Genomic DNA, 12470 nt, shown 5'->3' with positions numbered 1-12470 from the left:
CATTGTTGTAGGTATTTTGAAAAAAAAAAAATCCTAAAAAAATAACTTCTACTGTGAAAGCTTTTATTTTTTCTGATTAAAAGGATAATTAGAATGTAAGTAGCTGAGACGTAATAGTTTTCTTACTTTTTTTTTCTAACTTCACTGTTTCTTTTCCAGAAATGCTTTTTTGTTTGTTCGTTCGTTTGTTTGTTTTCTGTAAGTGTTTACCTCATTTAATTAAATATTTCAAAATCATTCTTTTTATAATTTTTAAGCCTTGGTTACTTCAAAGCAGAAATGTAGTTGGCACTGTGGAATGTTTTTACATATGAACATTGTAGAAAAACATAACTGGGCAACAAGTTTGTAGAAGACAAGTGGGTTTTAGATTTCCATCCATAACTTTAGGAGGAAGTTAATACTTACACTCATTTACCACACAGTCAGAGAAAACTACCACATCCAGTTTGGTGTAATGTAATAATTCGATTTTTTTCTTTTGATTTTTTTTTTTTAAGTTAATACATTGAACTTGCCTTTACATAAAAGTGCAGTTTCAGTAGAGTAACAAGGGAATGAAAGTTGAAATACACTGCTTTTTTTTGTTTTGTTTTCACTCAGTAACACTATTAGGGTAAGAAAGGTGAAAGCTGAGAACCTCCAAGCAATTCAACTAAAAAGCTGCAAAATAAATAAAAGAAGCTACAAGCTTATGGAGTAGAAAACTTCCATTCTTTTCACACTTGACTTTCTCCCCTCTAACCCAAGAACTACTCGGTTTCTTGATATCCAAGGCATTAAATCTTATGAAAGTATGAGAGAATATTTCACATTCTTCAGTATCCAGTAAGAGTTCATTTCAGGGACAGAATTATATAGCAAAGAAATTTTTTAACTATTAAAATCTTTTGAACACTTTTTTTTTTTTTTTTCCTTTTTCTTCTTTGGTGAAATCTATGTCATAACTGTATTGTAAAACACACATCTTTTCAGTTGTGTTATCTTAGTACACTTATGCTCGGCCTGAAGACAAACTAATCTATTTTCTCTTTATTATTGTATTTATTATTCATTGGTGTCACATGTCTCCACAATGGTGGCAATGTAGCAACAAAGCCACAGCATGGCACCAGGAGAAAAGATAACACTTGAGAAAAATTCTCACTAGAATTTTCTACTAGATTTTCTTAAGTATCAAAAATTGGCAAAAATTAGTTACTAAAAGATAGAATACTAGTAAACTTTCTATAAATTCATTTTCCTGAGGATCCAGTATTACTTGCAGGAATGTTTTCCAACTATATTGACATTTTGACAAAATGTCAGTGCTTTGAGATTCATAGTAACAGTTACTCATAATAATTTTTATGTCTTAGCACTGTAGAAATTTCTGAGACTATATTGCATGAAATCGATCTATAAAATTGTTCCTATATCTGCCGAAAGAATTTCTGAAAATGACATATATCTCTGAATATGCAGTATAAAGTGGCTTCCAAATATTATCAACTGGCTTTTGTCTAGGAAGAAAGTCTGGTTTATTAAATCTTATATTAATTGTTATTATTTGAGTATTATGTGTATACACATTGGGTATGATTCCATTATTCCAGTATGAATTTCAGTATAAACCTTCAGTAAGTTTGCAGAGGACAACAAGTTAGGTAGTGTCAATCTGCGTGAGGATAAGAAGGCTATGCAGAGAGGTCTGGATTGGTCGAATTGTATGTGCTTTAAGAAGACCAAGTGCCAAGTTCTGCATTTCAGATACAAAAACCCCATGCACTGATACAGGCTTGGAACAGAGTGGTTGGAAGTCTGCACAGAGATCTGGGGGTGATAGTTGGCAACCAGCTGAACATAAGCCAGCAGTTTGCCCAGGTAGCCAAGAGGGCCAGTGGCATCCTGGATTGTATTAGAAATAATGAAGTCAGCAAGACAAAGTAGGTGATCATCCCTCTATACTTGGAACTACTGAGACCATGCTTTGAGTAATGTGTTTAGTTTTGGGCCCCTTCTACATCAACATCGAGGCCCTGGACTATGTCCAGAAAAGGACAGTGAATCTGGTGATGGGTCTGGAGCACAGGTCTTATGAGCAGTGCCTAGGGGAACTAGGATTCTTTAGTCTGGAGAAGAGGCCCAGGGGAGACCTTATCACTCCTTACAACTTCATGGAAAAGGAGGTTGTAGTAACATGGGAATTGGCATTTTCTCCCAGGTAACTGGTGAAAGGACAAGACGTCACAGCATTAAGTCATTTCAAGGAAGGTTCAGGTTGGATATTAGGATAAAATTATTCTCAAGAAGGTTGTTGAGGTATTGGAATAGGCTGCCCATGGCACTGGTGGAGTCACCATCTCTGGAGGTTTTCAAGAAATATGCAGATGTCACACTGAATGGCATGGTATATAGTGGTCACAGGTATAGACTGATGGTTGGACTAGATGATCTTAGTAGCCTTTTCCAACCTGATATGATTCTATCATTCTATGAATCTGTGGTTTATACTTGAGTACAGCAAAAGAAATTTCAAATAAGCACTAGGTTTTATGAGTTCAAGAGTGAAATGAATGTAAAATGTTAACAAATAATATGTATTTTTTGGTTGTTTTTAAATATCTTTCTGAATTTGAATTACAAGAAGTAGGATTTGAAAGCAGCTTTGCTAATGGTGATAACTGGATCAATTTTATGAAAACAAAAATGCTGTGAATTAAATTATCAAATCTCATACATCATGTAAGATGGAGTTGTCAAATTGTAGTTGCTCAGGAAAAAAATTACATTGGTCTATTCAACACAATATTTCTGGACATTCCCTCAAGTCTACCTCTGACAAAAAGCTTCATGAATTATATTATTTTATATAATAGACTTTTTCAGATATTGATAGTTTTAGTTTCTTTCCTCTACAGCCACATTAGAAGAAAGACAAACACTACTATGTAATAAGCAGTTGCTCAGTTCATATCTGCAGTTCAGGGAAACTGCTACTTCTCACTGTGTTTGTACACGTTTCACCTTACTGTGACCGTGCCTTGTTCTGTAGCATTTTGAAGATGGAATTAAAAGTGAAATCTTGTAATACATTTATCCTACTGTCATTCTGATTTTCATTTTTCCTCCTTATTTACTTGAGTTACTGCAGTTATATTTAATCATTTTTTTCCAATGACATGGTTTAGAAATGAGAAAAAAATTACAAGGTAAAAAAATAAAGTATTTTATTACAGGCAAACTTTATTTAGAAGCTGTATTCTTAAAAATTACGAGTGCTGAATGCAAAGTGAATGATAAAGGAATTCAAAGATCTATCTGAGGCAGAAAACATATTTTCTTATGAGTTTTCAAAGAGGTGATATTGTATATTGCAGGCAGACATCTCCCAGTGACAGAAATTCAAAGATGACTTCCACAGTAGAGCCAGTGAAATTATTCTAAAACAGACAGTGCTGAACAAATTGGCTATCTCAGTCTATAGCAAGCTGAAAAAAAGGAAATTGTGGACTCTCCTGGATCTTTAAATGGTTAAGGGAATTATTGCAGGTATTTATGTTACTGGTGTTCAAGGAGAAAAAGCATTTTCTTGCTAGGTCAGTGATTTTGTCAACAGAATGTGGTTGCTAAACAACACTAGGTACCTATGTACCACCTTGCCACTCTTTCACTCTTCAGAAGGAGGAGAAAACATGATGAAAAAACTCATGGGTAGAGATAAGGACAGGGAGATCACTCATCAAATATCATAAATGGAAAATAGACTCAGCATAGGGAGATTAAATAATTTTTTGCCAGCTGAAAATATATTAGAATGGTGAAAACTGAAATAAAACTGAAAACATCTTTACCCTATCTACCCTTTTTTATCTCCTCAATCTGGGCAAGACAGATGGAAAAAAAAAAAGCCTTTGACACTGTCCCCCACAACATTCTTGTGGAGAAGCTGGCTGCCCACGGTTTGGATGGGCACACGCTCCGCTGGGTGAAACACTGGCTGGATGGCCAGGCCCAAAGATTTGTGCTCAATGGAGTTAAATCCAGTTGGTGGCCAGTCACAAGTAGCATCCCTCAGGGGTCGGCACTGGGGCTACTTCTATTTAACATCTTTATTAATGATCTTGATGAGGGGCTTGAGTATACCCTCAGTAAGTTTACAGATGACACCAAGCTGGGAGGGAGTGTTGACCTGTCAGAGGGGAGAAAGGCACCACAGAGGGACCTGGATAGACTGGATCGATGGGCCAAGGTTAATTGTATGAGTTTCAATAGGACTAAGTGTTGGGTCCTGCATTTTGGTCACAACAACCCCAGGCAACCCTACAGGCTTGAGGAAGAGTGGCTGGAAAGCTGCTTGAATATGAGCCAGCAGTGTGCCCATGTGGCCAAGAAGGCCAATGGCATCCTGGCTTGTATGGTGAGGTGAGCAGGACTAGGGAAGTAATCCTGCCCATGTACTCAGCACTGGTGAGGCCCCACTTTGAGTACTGTGCTCATTTTTGGGCACCTCAGTACAGAAAGGACATTGAGGTGCTGGAGTAGGTCCAAAGAAGGGCAACAAGGCTTGTGAAGGGTGTTTGGAGAATATGTCCTACAGGGAGAGACTGAAGGAACTGGGGCTGTTTAGTCTGGGGAAAAGGAGGCTGAAGGGAGACCTTATTGCTCTCTTCCAATACCTGAAAGGTGATTACAGCAAGAGGGAGGTTGATCTCTTCTCAGAGGTGACAGATCCACACCACTGGGCCCATCTTTCAGGAACTCACTGTTCCAGCATGGATTCCCATGAGCAATTCCCCCAGTCCACCTGCCCCATTGCAGGTTTGTCTCCACAGGCTGCAGCTGTGGCCCCAGGCTGTTCCTTTGGGGCCTTTCCCTGGTTTGTGCTTCCTTCAGGCCACATCCACTGCTGCACTGTGGGCTCGTCCATGGCTGTATGCAGAGATGCACTCTGTGTGGTGTCCCATGCACTGCAGAGGTATTTCTGCTCCAGCACTTGGAGCGCCTTCTCCTCCTTCTTTTCAGTGACCTTGCTAAAGTTAGTTATTACGTTCTTCACTGTTCTCCAATAGCCATCCTGTGCATCAGTTTTTCAACTTTCTTAAATATGCTTTCTCAGACGTACAACCTGCATTATTCTCTGGCTTATGTTATGCCAACTCCCTTTTGAGTTGTTTGGAATTTGCTCTGTTCTCACCTGAAGCAACTTCTGAATTCCTCAGAGAAGCCACCACTGCAGGCACATCACTATCACAACCTTGCCACATAAACCCAATACAAAATTCTAAGTGTAGAATCAAGACAATAAACTATACTTTTATTCATAAGAAACAAACAAACAACAACAATAACAAATGTGTGGAAAAGTAAAATAACAGGTTACATTTTACTTAACATAATTAAATAGAAAGTGAAGACAGTGGTTCCAGCTCAGTGGTAATATAGTATGTGATAGCATGCTTTTGAACTTCCTACTAGTTTTCACAAAGGTACACTTTGTGACAGAACTATAGTGAATTAACACACAGTAGAGAACAAATTATTTGGAGAAAGAATTATTTTAAATATGAACAGATATCTCCTACATTAACACTAATCTCTACTAATCTGACACATGCTACATTTGCTCCTAGATTTTCTTCAATTCCAGATGACTTTTATCATTTTCTATTCACAGTGCTTTACAGATATGAAATATTAAAAAATATATTAAAAAAGAAGCTCTTATGTCATGTTATGTCATGATACTTGTGTTCTTTGAGAACTAAACCACAGGAAACACATAAGATAACAATATGTAATTCCAGATTCTTATAACTAGATTTCAGAAAACAAAAGGACTTAATCCTGTATTTCTTATATGTCATCTCCGATTTAACTGAGAATTATGTATACACAAAGGAGAAAGTCCTTCTTTAAATTCCCATTGTACAAATCTGTCAGTAATAGGATTCTTCAGCAGTGCTGGAAAGAGAGCAGACAAAGTCAGAGTGCAGAACAAGAGCTTTAATTATAAATCTTTTTGATATGTAAAGGACAGTTTTCCTAATCTTCCTTGTATTTGGAAAGTAACAGCTAAACCTGAAGGATATTTTATGTAGTTAAAATTATTTTCTTTCATTAAAGAGGGGAATAAAAGCAAAAGCCAATATGACCTGTGAGTTTCTTGGAACTCTTTTTTTTTTTTTTTTTTTTTTTTTTAAGGATCGGTAATATTATTCTTCTGATAAAATGCCACTGTGCCACAGAAAAACTTTAACAACCCTCCTCTGAAGTTACAGCACTTTAAATAAAATACTTTAGTCTTTATGGGTACATTTCCAAGACCCACAAGAAAATACACGTTATGGTTATTGAATCAATAATCTGTTCAGCTAAGCATTATATTTATAGATAGTTTATATCTACAACAGTAGAAATTCTGTGTATAAATGTCAGTAGGTTGAGATGGAAACATAGTATCTACAGATTTCTGTAGAAGAACTGCTATATCCTCAAAGCAGTAAAACAACAGCAACAAATGCAAGGTGCTGCTGACCAAGTTCAGCTAAATGGTGAATTCTAGGGTCTCTCAACTTAGTCGAGAAAGTAGATCAAAAAGTAATCTGACATGTCAAAGGGAAAAAATAGTTCACAACTAAAGTCATAAAATCACCAGTAAAATGAACAGTCTTGACTAGTCAATGTACAGAAACACTGCTATTCCTGCCCGCTTTCAATAGCTGCTTAAGCACTAAATAGCATCTGCTTGAGGTGATACCTGGCCATGGAAATGGTTTGCAATAATAACTGATGTTTGTGTCTATGAAATACTGTCTGTCACAAAAAAGTAACTATAAAAGTCATGTAAATAATGCCTTTCTTCTAGGGATCTGAAATGAACACATACCTACAAACAGTAGTAATGCTATTCTATGTACTTTTTTATTATTATACTATTTTAGAAAATATCACTGAAGCACAGGAAGCCCAAGGGGAGGAGGCTGACCCCAGCCTCTGAGGCACTGTCTCTCTGCAATGTACCTGTTTTTCTTGAATGTCTTCAGCATCCTAGACATGTGTAAAATCAGACGATTACTGAAGTCTATGATTGACTGAAAAAGCTTAGTATATTTAAGCAAGTGCATGCTTTTTATGTATTCATGCATACCAGCAAGCTTGACAGTACAGTTTTCAGTCATTTTCATTTGTAAAGGAGTGTCTTTTCATTTGGAAAAGACTGCAGAAGAGAGGAAAGTACTGTGAAGTTTATTTTTTACCCTTGTAGCCTAAATTATTACTGTGAAAAGTAGATAACCTGTTTATAAATATGCATGAAAATACATGAATGTTTTATATAGTTTTCGTACTTAAAAAAGCATTGAAGAGAATCACTGATATTCTGTGCTTGTGGGTACTCGCCATATGCAAGTAGTGATCAGAGTTTTCCCAAAACTCTCAAAACAATTGAGTTTTACATTCTGACGATAGCATCCTCCACTTGCCTGGTTATGGTTGCTTGACTACTTTTTTATGGATAAGTTTATCCCTTGTAGTTGGTATAGCTTCTCCCACTGGAGACATATTTGGAAGCTATTAGAGACTATAAATTTCTGCTTTAAAATATCTTCTGATTAGCTTTTTTTTTTTTTTTTTTTTTTTTTTTTGTAACTGCAAAAGTTATTTTTAGATGAAATGAAGTCATTTCTGAGAGTACATTACTTTTATGTTTGTTTATTTTAGAGATCAGAGAGAATTTTTCACGTTTGCAAGCAGATATTAGAAAAATAAAGCAAAATGTTATCAGCTTCTCTACTGATCTTTCTTTTTTCCTGAATCACTTATTCTAATATAATCTGCAATTACTTGAACATTTTAAAAGGCTTTCATGAGGCATTTATGTCTGATGTTATTTGTTTTTTGCAAACTGAACAGGGTTTATATCATACAAAGGCATACATAGTCCTTACACAGTCCTTGTTGCACTGCATCTTCCCAGCTGCCTTATGTGATGCTGGGATTTACTGCAATTGACATGAGTAGGAGCAAACTTTCTTTCAACAAAGTAGGAAATGCAAGGTTCATTCCTTTCCAGAACAGTTGTAATTAAGTAAAAATCAACAAAATATGTTGTGCCTTGTACTGAAGAACTTGCTGACTGAAGAATAATATGCATCAAAGAGAACCTATCCTCTGCTACTCTGATAGAACGGCCCATCCTCTACTGCTCTGGTAAAATGGAAGATTGGGTGCATTACAATTAAAACCAGTGCTAGGGATATGCTTTCATGAGGAATACATTATTAGAAATAAATTACAAAATTGTGTAGTGTTTTCTAATACTTCTGTTTTAGCACTTCAAATGTAACTGTTTTGTGCCACTTTGACATAGAGTTAAAAAAAAAAAAAAAGGTTCATATTGATTAAGTCAATTTCATTAATATTTTCAGTTTCATTATAATAAAGCACATACAGGTTAAGTACTAAAGTACTCATACAAAGCATTTTGGTTTACACAATTCTTACTTATGTGCTGAAAATGGCACTCATGTCTCACTAGACCTTAATTCAATCTCTTTAAATGGCTATGATATTCTCATTTTACAGCCAAGCAATACATTAATTTAAATGTTTGGCTATGTAGTACTGACCCAGTTCACACAGGCTTTGGGATAGTTTTAAGTAACAGATTCTGCTGAAATCTATTATTTAAAAAAAATGTTTTTTATCAAAAACATTTTTCACAGATTAAAATTTGTTTCAATAATTTTGTATAGTATGAATGTAGTGCTTTCAGCCACACATACTCTTGTAATGTTTGTGTGGTATCAGAAGTAATCACTTTGGATTAAATCCTTGTAGATATTTGCATGTGTCTCAATATAGAATGTTTACCGACTTGAAGAAAGTGAGGGTAACAGTTGCAGCTTGACTTGAAATGGGAGAACCCATTTTGAAGATCAAGATCTTTTCTCTCCTGGTCTTTTTCTATGAATATGTAATAACACTTTGAATAGCATTATTTTTTGTCAGTGTGAGTGTATCACCAGGAAAAACTTTTGCTGTCCAGCTTAATTTTATATAACATAATTATTTGATGTTTTAATGAAGTATTTTCCATGACAAATTCCTAAAACTATGTTGTATATAACTTTTTCATAACCTAAGAAACAGCAGTTACTAAACACTTTAAATTGTTTATTATCACATTCAGAGAGCTTCATAAAATATTCCATGTCATGTAGTACACTGTGGATGTTGTCAAACAATGTGAATAAAATAAGCAGCTTATGTGAATTCTAATCCCCATTATCACCGAGGGCTTAGTATTTATGATTCTGTTCTCTAAAGTGTAGAGAGGTATTCAGTTAAGGCAAGAGAATAGTACTTTGTAAGCCCAGATGAAGGATAGACTTCAGTGTAAATACTGGAAAAAAGAGTTTTCAGTTACTGAATGAATTATCTGAGTTGTGTTATATTCATGTTTCAATACCAAAATATCAATATCAATTACATTAAGAGAACTATTACTATTGCCAACATATAGCTCTGCTTGAAAGCAGAATAAACAATTGCTAATTAAACTGAATTATTATAAGCACAATGCAAATATTTAGCATAATCATTAACATTTTTTATTTTTTTCTTAGTTACAGGGTGATCCTTGTCTTCAAGTGTCTCATCATACTATTCACTCATTTTACCACGAGACTTTTTGATAATCAACTAACATACTCATTCTCTATTTAGCACAGAAGAGTGTAATGCTTTCCAGTTCAAGAAGACTATATATTTTTTTTAATCTAAATTCCACAGCACATAAATATATTCCATATATACAGGATACAGTCTGTTTAATACCTAACCTTGTGTCCTGCTATGATAATAGAGAAGTGTTTTCACAGCCTCAGGTAATAATCTTGTTTAAGAAGATATGAATATTTTCTAGACAGCAGGAGTCTCCCTAGAGATGGGAAGAAATTAATGGAAAACAATGTCTATATCACTGTCTGTCAGCTAAATCTCAGGGATTATCCAAATGATTGCCATTGTCCTTTAAAAAGTGCAAGATAATTCACAAAAACTCAAATTGAAAGACAGGTGAGCATACTTACTACAGAGTATTGCTAGGTACTCATTTTACTACAGCAAATCTGGCTCACTGTTGCAAGAATACATCCACATGGGAAGTTAATGAGTAGTACATATCTGTTAGGTTCATGACTTTGCCTTTCAAGAAGTGACTATGTAGTAGACAAGCCATGACAAAGAATAGATTTAGTTTTTTGACAGAAATATTAGACCAAATATTTTTCAAAGTTTCTCCTCTCTCTCTCTCTCTCTTTCTCTCTCTCTCTCTCTCTTTTTCTCTTCCTTCCTTCCTTCCTTCCTTCCTTCCTTCCTTCCTTCCTTCCTTCCTTCCTTCCTTCCTTCCTTCCTTCCTTCCTTCCTTCCTTCCTTCCTTCCTTCCTTCCTTCCTTCCTTCCTTCCTTCCTTCCTTCCTTCCTTCCTTCCTTCCTTCCTTCCTTCCTTCCTTCCTTTCTTCCTTCCTTCCTTCCTTCCTTCCTTCCTTCCTTCCCTCCCTCCTTCCTTCCTTCCTTCCTTCCTTCCTTCCTTCCTTCCTTCCTTCCTTCCTTCCTTCCTTCCTTCCTTCCTTCCTTCCTTCCTTCCTTCCTTCCTTCCTTCCTTCCTTCCCTCCTTCCCTCCTTCCTTCCCTCCCTCCTTCCTTCCCTCCTTCCTTCCCTCCTTCCTTCCTTCCTTCCTTCCTTCCTTCCTTCCTTCCTTACTTCCTTCCCTCCTTCCTTCCTTCCTTCCTTCCTTCCTTCCTTCCTTCCTTCCTTCCTTCCTTCCCTCCTTCCTTCCTTCCCTCCTTCCTTCCTTCCCTCCTTCCTTCCCCCCTTCCTTCCTTCCCTCCTTCCTTCCTTCCTTCCTTCCTTCCCTCCTTCCTTCCTTCCTTCCTTCTTTCCCTCCTTCCTTCCTTCCTTCCCTCCTTCCTTCCGTCCCTCCCTCCTTCCTTCCTTCTCTCCTTCCTTCCGTCCCTCCCTCCTTCCTTCCTTCCCTCCTTCCTTCCTTCCTTCCCTCCTTCCTTCCTTCCTTCCTTCCTTCCTTCCTTCCTTCCTTCCTTCCTTCCTTCCTTCCTTTTTCTTTCTTTCTCTCTTTTTTTCTTTCCTTCCTTCCTTCCTTCTCTCTTTCTCTCTTTCTCTCTCTCTTTCTCTTTCTCTCTTTCTCTCTTTCTTCCCTTTTCCCCTTTAACTTAAGCTATCTTTGAGTTTGAGGCAACTGGACTTGGAGAAGGAAAAGCTCCAGGGAGACCTCATTGTAGCATTCCAGTACCTGAAGGGATCTCCTATAAGCAGAAGGGGAACTGTCTTTTTACATGGGCAGGTAGTGATAGGGCAAGAGGCAATGTCTTTAAAACAAAAGACAGGAGATTTAAGTTATTAAGGCTTGATGTTAGGAATAAATTCTTTACTAAGAGGCTGTTGAGGCACTGACACAGGCTGCTCAGAGAAGTTGTGAATATCTCATTCCTGGAGGTCTTCAAGATCAGGTTTGTTGGAACCCTGGGCAGTCTGGAGGCAACCCTGCCTGTGGCAGGAGGGTTGGAACTAGATGATCTTTAAGATCCATTCTGACTTAAGACATTTTATAATTCTTTGTATCTATGTTTCTATGAACTACTATGAAACCACAATAACACTAGGGATTTTTCACTGTGACGCTAGATTTAAGAGACTGTAAGAATTAACTTCATCAAATGTGTCATTATAAGCCATTTGTAGTACTCTCAGGAAAATTCAACACAAATTATGTAAGTCCTCCTGTGGCACTAAAAGTCATTTTCCATGCTTGAAATACTGCAGATGGTGCTCAAAAAAAAAAAAAAAAAAAAAAAAAAAAAAAAAAAAAAGGGGGGGGGGGGGGGTCTAGGGGGGGAATCATATATACTGTATAATTTTCTAAATCTGCAAATTTGCAAATTAAGAAGAATGCATGTTGCTGATGTTTGTTTGGCTGACTGATCTTTTTTCTTGCATGTTTGGAACATCAGCAACAAAGCTGTATTAAATGCCCTGCTTTCTGTAAATTTTTTAAAAATGTGATCTATTTTATGAGAATGGAAAAGAAGATTACACACCTTTAGAGAAGAAGAAAATATATATTTAAAACAAAACTGTTGTATAAATTTTAATATATGTTCACAATAAATTTATATATTAATTTATTTGTAATATCACAATTCAAAAGCATAAAGAAGACAGGAGTGCATTGCTTGCAAAAAGCAAATCACAAAGTATTTGAAAAGCTAAATCTCTAAGAATGAGTCTTGAAGAGTGGGTTCGTGCTCTTCCCAAATTTCATCATATACTTTACCAAACACTTAATTTTTATTAGTTTTACTATTTTGTGCTCTACCACAGCACTACCATAACATTACTTTTTTCTGACTGTATGTTTGTTTAGGACTTTTTTCTTTCCCTAATTAGGTAAAATCTATCACCCACTTCAAG

This window comes from Gallus gallus, chromosome Z (genome assembly GCF_016699485.2).
Source record: "Gallus gallus isolate bGalGal1 chromosome Z, bGalGal1.mat.broiler.GRCg7b, whole genome shotgun sequence".
Lineage (NCBI taxonomy): Eukaryota > Metazoa > Chordata > Aves > Galliformes > Phasianidae > Gallus > Gallus gallus.
The sequence above is the reverse complement of the archived record's forward strand: the minus strand, read 5'-3'. Positions refer to the sequence as shown.